Source organism: Coffea arabica, chromosome 2c (genome assembly GCF_036785885.1).
Source record: "Coffea arabica cultivar ET-39 chromosome 2c, Coffea Arabica ET-39 HiFi, whole genome shotgun sequence".
Taxonomy (NCBI): Eukaryota; Viridiplantae; Streptophyta; class Magnoliopsida; order Gentianales; family Rubiaceae; genus Coffea; species Coffea arabica.
Genome location: NC_092312.1, coordinates 33450373 through 33461256, shown reverse-complemented (window position 1 = coordinate 33461256; position 10884 = coordinate 33450373).

Genomic DNA, 10884 nt, shown 5'->3' with positions numbered 1-10884 from the left:
AAGATAAAATATCCATAAAGAGCCAATACTTTACTCATATAATGGATGAAAATCATAAAAAATTAATAGTTTATGAGGCCATTTATTTTTTAAATAATATTTAATTTATATTAAATAGATAACCTATTGATTTTTTTTGCAAGAATATTACTTTAACACTTTTTAATTTTTAATTACAAATGTTAATATATTTATCATAAATTAAATATTTGAAAATAAAATATCTGTAAAGAGCCGATACTTTAAATAGGATATGAGTATTTGCCTATAAACTACACTATTTAAAGTAAGGAGTATAGTTTATTGATTTAAGTTAAGGAGTGTAGTTTATTGATTTAAGTAAGGAGTGTAGTTTATAGGCAAATACGCATAACTTATTTAAAGTGCCGGCTCTTTACAGGTATTTTATTTTTAAATATTTAATTTACAATAAAATATATCAATATTTGTAATTAAAAATTAAAAGGTGTTACTATTCTTGGAAAAAGAAAATCGATAGGTTATCTATTTAATATAAATTAAAATTAAAAAAAAAAAAAGAAATGGCCTATAAAATGTTAATTTTTTATGGCTTTCATCCATTACATGAGTAAAGTTTTAGCTCTTTATGAGTATTTTATTCTGAATCATTTAATTTATGTTAAATACATAAATATTTGTAACTGAAATTGAAAAAAATGTTATATTAATATTTCTACGGAAGAAAAACTGGTAGGTTTTGTGTTTAACAAAAATTAAATATTTGAGAGTAAATACAAATCTGTATTTGAGAATAAATATTTGTGATAAAGTAAATGTTTGAAAATAAAATTCATGTAAAGAGCTGGTACTTTAAATAGGCAATACGTATTTGCCTATAAACTACGCTCGTTAAAGTTTATTAATTGTTAATTAATTTGTAATACTTTGCCATTCATTGGACATGTGGCACAAAGGACAAATCAGGTACAAAATTCTAATTTCACTCTCTAAAATAATATTTTAATCATTTGGACTGAATTTGTAAAGGATTAGTAACCTCAGGGGAGGTCAGTGTAATTGTTCAAACCACAGGGGAGGTAAGTGTAAATGTCAGAAACCTCAGGGGAGGTTTCTAAAATTATCCCTTTTGTTTTTTCGCTCCATTATTATAAGAGGATTACCTGTTTTGTTTCACTTGAGATCTTCGGTTACATTTTTTTAGTGCCAATCCAATGCCATCACTAGAATTGTGCCAAGTGTCTTGTTGTCATTAGCACTTTAGTTTTTTATTAACTCAAATTGGTTCAAAGTTAACACAAGTTTTCTTATTCTCTAAAACTCTGAACCAAAAGGCACCCGACCAGTCTAACTCCTACATCAATAACTTTGTATGGCTGCTGCTTTGGGGAAAAAGAATAAGAAAACCCTCTGTTTCCAATGATTGCCTTCAAACTCTTTCGTGCTTGATTGCTTTTAAAAAAGCCAAACCCTCTGTTTCCGCCAAACTTCAATGACGATGTCCTTCTCTTGCCGATATACCTGAATGTATGAAGCTTGCCCTTATTCTCTTTGGTCAGATGTATCATATCTATTCCTAGAATGTATGTTCCTGAATGTATAAACCAATTTGAGTTAATAAAAAACTAAAGTGCTAATGACAACAAGACACTTGGCATAATTCTAGTGGTGGCATTGGATTGCCACTAGAAAAATGTAAACGAAAATCTCAAGTGGTTTTGTTTTTGTTGACACTTTTATTATTGTTGTTGTTATTATTATTATTATTATATATATTTTTTATTTTTAGTATAAGTAGGAGGCCTTGAACTTGAAATTTCTCATTTACGCTCCATCTTCTGTACCATCCAATCCATCTCTCTCTCAAATTATCTGTTTTGTTGTTATTGCATAACCTAATTTCTTTGACCTTCATTTTTTTCCTTTTTAAATTCCATTGCATCGGGGTCTCCCATGAGAAAACATTCAATGTCAATTTTACCTAAAACAGTTTGAAGACTTTTGCTAGCTTGAAGCTAAACCATAAAGATGAAATGCTTTCTTGCTTTTGACATCTGAAGATATGTGGTAGCATTACTCAAAAGAAAGGAAATTATACTAAAAAAATCCATAAACAAGCCAAATATGTATGATAAAGTTATGCAGGTCCCCATTTCGCCTAAACAACGAGAAGAAGATCATGCAAAATACGACATGTTCTCGGAAGGGTACACGACAATTAAACCAATAAATTTTACAATTAATTTGATGTTACCATGAAAACCAATATGTTAGCATAGTCTGCATTACCAACATCTAACTTGTATGCTATATCTTCACACTGGACTTAAATGCGTTAATCATCATTAAACTTTATTTTCAACTTCTTGAGCTATCTAGACAAATTTTCATTTTGTTTAATTTTCTTATTTTGGGTTTTCTGGGGGAAGGGGAAATGGGTGGGACATTGGAACTGGAGGAAAGGACAATACGGGGAGAGAGGCATTCAAACTCCTTTCTGTTGGATTTGGTAAGTACATTTTTATTTATAGGTCTAACCAAAAAGAGCCCATAACTAATTAGTTTACGTACCTAGTCAAATTTAACTACAGAAAAGATAACTCAAGTCCTATGAATTGAATGAATTGAAATCGCAAGTTGCATCAGCCTTGTAAAGAATTGTTCCAACTGCAGGTTTCATTTCTCGAAACAACAAATGGTCAATCACATTTTTTTCGCTGAAGTGATGAAGAGAGGGAGAAGAGAGTTGGGAAGAAAAAGAGTAAGAGAGAAAAGTTGTTCTTGACATTTGTTGGCTTCAATAGGATGGTGAATTGGAATCCGATTAAGATGAAATTTTAACCACACAATCCTCTCTCTAAACTCTAACTGTTTATGGGTTTCGATTTTAGATTTCCTCTTCAATTTTTTTATTTAATTTTTTTTAGCAAATGGAAGGTTTTGAATTTAAAACATTCTATTTACAATACCTTCCATCTTATCACATAACCCAACTCTCCCCATTGGATTTTCTCTTCTATTTGTAACACATAGAATTGCAAACGAGTCAATTCAAGTTGAACTTTGCCTCAACGAGCCAAACTCGACTTAATTTTAACTAAGTTCGAACTCAAATTCAACGAGTTTTTATTCTAAAATTCAAACACGAGCTCAAATAAACTAAAAATAATTTTATATTTTTCAAAATGGATAAAATTGACATTTTACCTTAATAAATAATAAAAATATAGGGGATATACTTTTAATTTCACTATTAAAAATATAAAATACTAAAAATATAAAAATTAGAGCTGGCTCGACGAGTTAACAAGCTAAATATTTGTGTACTCAACTAAATTTTACTAGCTTGCAAAACCAGCTCAAACTCAACTCGAGTTCAATGTTGACTGAGTTTGAGTCGAGTTTTGACTAAGTTGGCCCACTCGTGATCGCAAATCATTTTGATTAGTTTGCAACCCTAATAACACCCTTCCAAACTTGCTTCTTAGAAAGTTATAATTTTTGAGAGATGTATTGTAGTAAATCCACTTGATTGATATGGTTAATGTTGTTGTCATCCAGATACTTCAGATAGACTTGTATAACCCATTATTTTTATATTGAAAATTTTTTACTAGACCAGGCCCTGTGTTTTTTCCAATTTAGATTTTTCATGTTAAAAATCTTGATGTACTGTGCCTTTTAATTCTATACACTTTACTATTACTGTTGATATCGTTACTTGGTGATTTAGTTTGTTTCTATTTAACTGGTACTTAAGGAAAAAGTTATTTATCCTGGGTTAACTATGATATTATATGCTTGTACCGATACCCTTTTTCCAACAAAGTGGTACCATAGCAACCAAGTAGGGCTATTCATTTGTACTGATTAAAATGGATGATTTGGACAGTGCATGTATGATTAAATTAAATGTAACAAATTATTGGACTTGAAAACCTTGAATGGAAGACTAGGTTGCTATTGAGTCAAGTCCAACTCAAATAGCGCATTGCTCAATCTCTACTGAAGCGAGAATACTTGAACTCGAACTCGAACTCGCCGAGTTCAAGCTTATATCCTTACTCGAATTCAAGCTTGAGTTTGAACAAATCAAGCTCAATCAAGTTCAATCGAGTTTTCCTACTCAATTTTTTAGTAAATTTCTTAATTTTATAATAAATAATTAAAAATTATATTATAAATATACTACTCGATAAGACTTGATGAGTACTCAAGTTTTGACTTTTTCTACTCGTACTCAACTCAATTATCTTATCAAGTAGTTCGAACTCTACTCAAACTCAATCAACGTCGAGTTCAAGTTGACCCTTTGACCGAGTTATTCACAAGCTAGAGTCGAGTAGTTTGATTAATTTATATTTATACTCCTATGGAAAACTACTTATATTGTAAAAATTTGTTTGAACATGTTCTAGGAGATAAGGCTTGGTACGAGTGATGAAAAGTGAGCTATTATGCATAGAAAAACTATTAGTAATATTAGAAAGTGGATTGATCAAAATATACTCCAACTCCTTGCTAATGACATTAGAGTTGATGTACTGTGAAAGAAGTTTGAAAGCATGTATGAAAGGAAAATCAATTTAAACAAGTCCTCTTGTCTGAAACAGATTACGTGGATAAGATACAAAGATAGTGCAAATATGATTGAGCACTTGAGTAATTTTCAAGATTTGATGAATCAAGCAACTACAGTGACCTTGAACTTAAATAATGATGTGCAGGCTTAGTTGTTGTTCAGTTCACTACTAAATACTTGAGAAACAATAGTGATCTTTGTCAGTAATTTATCTTCGAATGGTGTGTTGACCATAACCATAGCAAAAGTGGCTATGATGAATAAAGAGCTTAGGAGAAAAGAATAAGGAATTGAATGAGTCTTAACTCCTAATAACAAAAAAGAAAGAAAGAAGGGGGAGAAACAAGAGCAGTGGACCCACATAGGAATGACAAATCCAAATATAAGTTTGAGTCATAGAGAAATAATGAATGCTGCTATTGCACAAAAAAAAAGGGTATTACATAAAACAATGCAAAATTTTGAAATGGGAACTTATTGAAAGAAAGGGCAAAGACAAGGCGAAAGAAAAAAAATAAAGAAGAGACTATAGCAGCTGTGGCTACCCATGATAATATGTTTGTGTTCCATAAGATGATCATGTCAATATCAATCGTAAGATAGTAACTAAGAAATTGACTCGAGTGTATCCAACCATATTGCCCCCCTTAAGCATTTCTTCTCAATCTAAAGTGAAGGAGATTTTGGCTATGTTATGATGGGAAATGAAGTGTCAAGCAAAGTTGTTAGTATGGGAGACATATATTTGGATATAAATATTGGATGCCAACTAGTTTTGAGAAATGTTGGATATGTTGCTAAAGGGGGCAACATAGAAACTCAACAAAGGATATGTCGTTGCTAAATGGGACATATAACTCTCTAGATGAAAGCAATGGAAGCTCAACAAAGGATATCTCATCGTTGCCAAAGGAAAGAAACATAGTACCCTGTATTTGATGCAAATCAAGTTAAGGAAGAGAGAAGTGAATGCGGCTCATAATTCTTCCATTAAACTTTAGCATAGACAACCTGGACACATTCAGACACTTGTTTGAAAGCAACTCCTACTTGAAGTAAGAGGTAATGCACTTAAATATTGTATTAATTGCATTTATGGGAAATAACATAGAGTTGTATTTCAAAATTTTTCTCCATCTAGAAAGTTGATATCTTATCGATGCTAAAGGAAAGAAATAGAATATCAAATTAATTTGAGGAAGAGAGAGGTGAATGCAGCTCATGATTCTTCCACTGACCTTTGGCACAAATGACTTGGACACATGAGTAAAAAGGGATTCAAACACTTGTTTGGAAGCAACTTCTACCTGAAGTAAGAGGTAATGCACTTAAATATTGTGCTAACTGCGTTTATGGGAAATAACATAAACTTGCATTTCAAAATTTTTCTCCATCTAGAAAATTGAATCTATTAGAGTTGGTGCTAGTGCTATTTACTTTGTAACTTTTATTAATGACTTTATTAGGAAAGTTTAGTGTTTTGCTTTGAAATCTAAAGACTAAGTCTTGAAATTATTCAAAGACTTTTATAGCAAAGTTGAGAAAGAGACTGACAAATAGTTGAAGTATATTCATGCTGACAATGGTTGTGAGTACAGGGGACCATTTGAAAGTACTACAAGTCCTATAGAATCAAACGAGAGAAAACAGTACCAAAGACTCCTCGAGAGAATATGACGGAAGAGAGGATGAATAGATCTATTACTAAGTGGATCAAATATATGCTCTCTAATGCCAAGCTACCAAAATCCTTCTTGGGTGAAGGAACAAGGACTAAGTTGATTTGATCAAACTTTCTCCTTCAGTACCTTTGAGTAGTGATATCTCAGAGAGAATATGGACAAGTAAGAGGGTCTTTCAAAAAAATTTGGGATTCTTTTTGTTACCAAGTATTTGTTTATATTCCCAAAATTGAGAGGTCATAACTTGATGCCAAATCTAAGTAGTGCATTTTCTTGGGTTATAGGCATGAAGAGTTTGGCTATAGACTATATGGTCCTAAAATAAGTTAATTAGAAGCAGAAATGTTGCCTTAAAGACATTGATAAAGTTGATAGGCTAAGATCCTTAGATGACTTTCATGCTAGTCGAATCTAGTTCCAATATAGGTGATTTTGATCATGAGAGAGCTGAAACAGAGTAGAGAGAGGATATTATTGATGATGATCTTGCTACTAATAAACTTGAGTAAGAGGCATCGTCAACACATCATCACCATAAGATGAGCCTAAGAGGTGTACTAGAGAGAGTAGGCCTTCTAACAGGTATAATGCTAATGAACTTGTGTTGCTGATAGATTAAGGAGAGCCAAAGTCCTATAGTAAGACTCTAGAGTATGACAAGAAAGAAGAATGGTTGCAAGCCATGCAATAGGAGATGGTGTCCTTGCATGAGAATCATATATATGACTTGATCAAGCTGTTTGAGGGCAAGAGAGCACTGAAAAATAAATTAATCTATAGGTTAAAAACTTAAGAGAATAGTTCACAACCAAAGTACTAAGCAAAATTGGTTGTGTAGGGATTTGAACAAAAGAAATGAATGGACTTTAACAAAATTTTCTCTCATGTGGTAAAGATATCGTCAATCCAAGTTTTTGGTGTTGCAACTAGCTTGAATTTAGAGATTGAATAACTTGATGTCAATATAATCTTCTTACATGGTGATTTGGAAGAAAAAATTTACATGCAACAATCAAAGGGGTTCAAAAAAAGTGGTAAAGAGAACCTTGTATGCCATCTTAGGAAGAGGTTGTATGGACTTAAACAAGCATCGAGATAATAGTACAAGAAGTTTGACTTCATCATGACAAACTATGAGAACTATAGGACTACATTTGATTATTTTGTCTATATGAAGAACTTTTCAAATGGTGATTTTATTATTCTCTTACTGTATATTGATGACATTTGATTGTTGGCTGTGACGTCATAAAGATTGATAGGTTAAAAAAGGAATTAAGCAAATCCTTCGCAATGAAAGATTTGATTGTCTCAAGAAAAGTATATTAACAAAATACTTGACAAGTTTAACATGAGCAAGGCTAAGGATACTCTACTTGTAGGTCACTTCAAGTTAAACATCAAACAATGTTCTACAAGTAAGAAAGGCAAAGAATGTTGGAATGTATGCCCTAAAACAATGTATTTGTTTTTATTTTATACATTCCTTATTATATGTTTTGTATTTTAATAACTTCTTATTTATCTGTTAAATATTAGATACAACCGATAAAGTCCTTATAATATTACTAATGTGATGATAGTCACAAGAGTTGGTGACTATGAGATATCAATCACATTTATAGTAATATTATTAAAATTCCCTAGTTTTTGTACTAATGAAATAGAACATCTTTAGTACGGTAAAACTAGTACACAGTTAGCCTCTAATTAATGTAATTAGTGGTTGTTCTCATCAACTATGGTATGAAGATACTTAGGCTAATGTGTAGATGATTTGAAAAGTACAAATGCATTGGAGTGATCCGTTTAGAGATCCCGTTAGGATATCTATCTAGTGCCAATGGTGTATCTCTAGTGAAAAATTGTGTAAGTGATCCTACGACTTGAGATCACCATAGAATCTTGAGTGGGAATCACTACATTTTGACTCTAATTACTTGTTACTCTTTGAGAGTGCCTTAAAGTGTAGAAGTTGGATGTAGTGTGAAGCACGTAAAGAAAATGGGTGATCAAGATAGGATTTACCACTCTGATAGAAGGAGTTGATATCCGGATGGCCACTAGTGAGAAATTAACCCTAAAGTCGATTGTTAGGTAAATTGAAGAATGTCTTCAATTTAACCTAATTAAGGGTAAATTTCGGGAACTAGAAAATTTAATTAGTCATCAGGGAATTGGCACTTATTCCTTATTCCTGACTAATTGGATATCTTTGGTAAAAGGATAATAATTACACAGTAATTTTTCACGGAAAGGTTAGGTCAAGTTCCCTTGACTAATTCCGAATAATTGGGCAATCACGATGTGTTGCTAGACACCGCTCGTGATTTATAATTATTGATTAATTATCTATTATAAGTTATGATAAAATAAAGTCGTTTATTTTATCTAATTATTAAACCATAATTATTACCAATGCATTCGGGACCTATTGGATCACACGCAATAGAGATTTAATCCTGGATTGAAACTATGTGAATTATCGGGGTTTAATTTTAAAAGAAAATTAATCCCAGGCCTATTTGAGTAGATAAGAGTAAATGGTTATCTCTTATTTATCAGATAATGATAGATAGAGTATTGGGTGATGAGAAGTCTTATGGTTTTGATTTTGAATCAGACAAGAAGACTTATCATTATATATCATCATATATCTCTCTCATCATAGGGCTCTCGGGTTTTTTCCAATTGATTTTTGGGGGCTGATATATAGATACTAAAAACCGAAGTTTTGTGATTGTCAAACACAAAAGAGAGAAATATATACGTTTGAAAAGAGTAAAAAAGGCTAGCACCTTTTTCTCTTCTATACATAGTTCGTGAGACGATCCAGGGTTGCTCTAGCGTGGATATCAGTAGAGGCAGGACGATTGGACTGCTCAAGGGCTGACCATCCTCAAACAACGCTGCAGGGAGACGCCGCTTGGATTAAGGTAATCTTAAAACCCTACTTCTAGTACATCATACGTAAAATCTAGGGTGATTCCTGGATGGTTTTAGGGAAAATTTTTTATTTTTCCGCTGCGTAGTATCCCTAAAACCCAACAAAGAAGACATGAAAAAGGTTTCTTATGACATTGGCCACAGATGTGCAATGAGAGATTTCAAACCCATTTCTATTATGGGTATAGTCTTTTTTCTAAATTAGGTCCTAGATGAGGCTTGTAGAGAGAAATTTCATACAATAACAAAATGATAAAGAAAAATAAGGATTTCCTTGTCTAATTCTCTAGTTGGATCAATTTGATCATATATGGATGCATTTATAAGCACAACTATTTTAAAAGCAAGCCTCTGGGTTACGAAGTTAACTCAATTGTTGCCACACCAAAGATTGTGAATTCTTTTTTACGATTTTGCTATTAAATATGTGAATCAAGAGCATCTTTTAGATTAACAAGTTAGTTCAATCACTACTCCATCAAAGATTGCGAATTCTTTGCTACCTTTTACCATGAAATCTAGTGTTCAGATAATTTTTTGGTTTGTAAAGGAAAAAGTTGACCCAAATTAGCTTTGCTATCAATTTCATTCATTAACTTTCTCTCTTTTCTAGAGAGAGACTTTCCCCCGAGTTGGTGTTCAAAATAGTTTAATATTCTCGGAAATCCCAAAATAGTAAAGATCCAAATATCTTAAATTTCTTAAACCTATTATTTGCTTAGATTACAAGATAGATATCATTCATTCTGGTTTTGACAATCTAGAATCATTACAAATAGGATCTCTGATGTTGGGTTATGGTTAATTTTAGCAAGAGCACTGAAGAAAAAAGATGCCTAGAACCAAGCTCAAGCATCTAAAGTAACCTCCCATCTATCCTTTTCAATCCATTATGTTTATTTTTTACTGGCTAATTTGTGATATACTTGTAAGTAGTAGGTTCTCTATTTAATTATGTTGTTCATCTTTTACTTGCTATTCAGTTTTTACTTGTTGGACCATTAATTGTGCTGGTCGCTCAAATTATTTTCTCGCTTTTCCAAATTAGTTTCGGACCTACTATTTTTGTTGTGCTTGTTCAGTGGCTGCTCTGGTTTGGATTTGTGTGGATTGCTCCAATCATGGAGGATCTGGAGAATTTTATGAAATGATTCACGCTCATTGAAACTGAATAGAATGGGATTTTATTAGATGAGTTGGATATTGAGAGTGATAGAAAGGAATGTAATCTTCGCCTAATTGGGAAAATAAAAGGGGACAAAGTGGCTAATATGGTAGGAACTAAAAGCTCTGCTAATAATATGTGAAACTTCCCAAAAAATTTGGAAGAGTGGAACTACGACCAAACTTCTTTCAATTTACCTTTCAATCCTACCAAGAATTGGAAAAAGTCTTAGGAGACAGACCTTGGATTTATGATGGATAGCCTTTAGTCCTAGTGAAGTGGAGAGAGGGGATAGAATCTGAGGAAAAAGCCTTCAATAGATCCCTGATGTGAGTTCAAATGTGGAACTTGCCAATGTATTGGATTGCTATAGAAGTAGGAAAGAAAATAGGTGGCATCTTTAGCTTTGTTAGAGAGGTTATTGTTCTCACAAAAGAAAGTAAAGAAGAGACGCATATTAAGATTCAAGTGAAGGTGGATTTATCCAAACCCTTTCTTAGGGAAACAACCATAAGACTTGATAGAACACT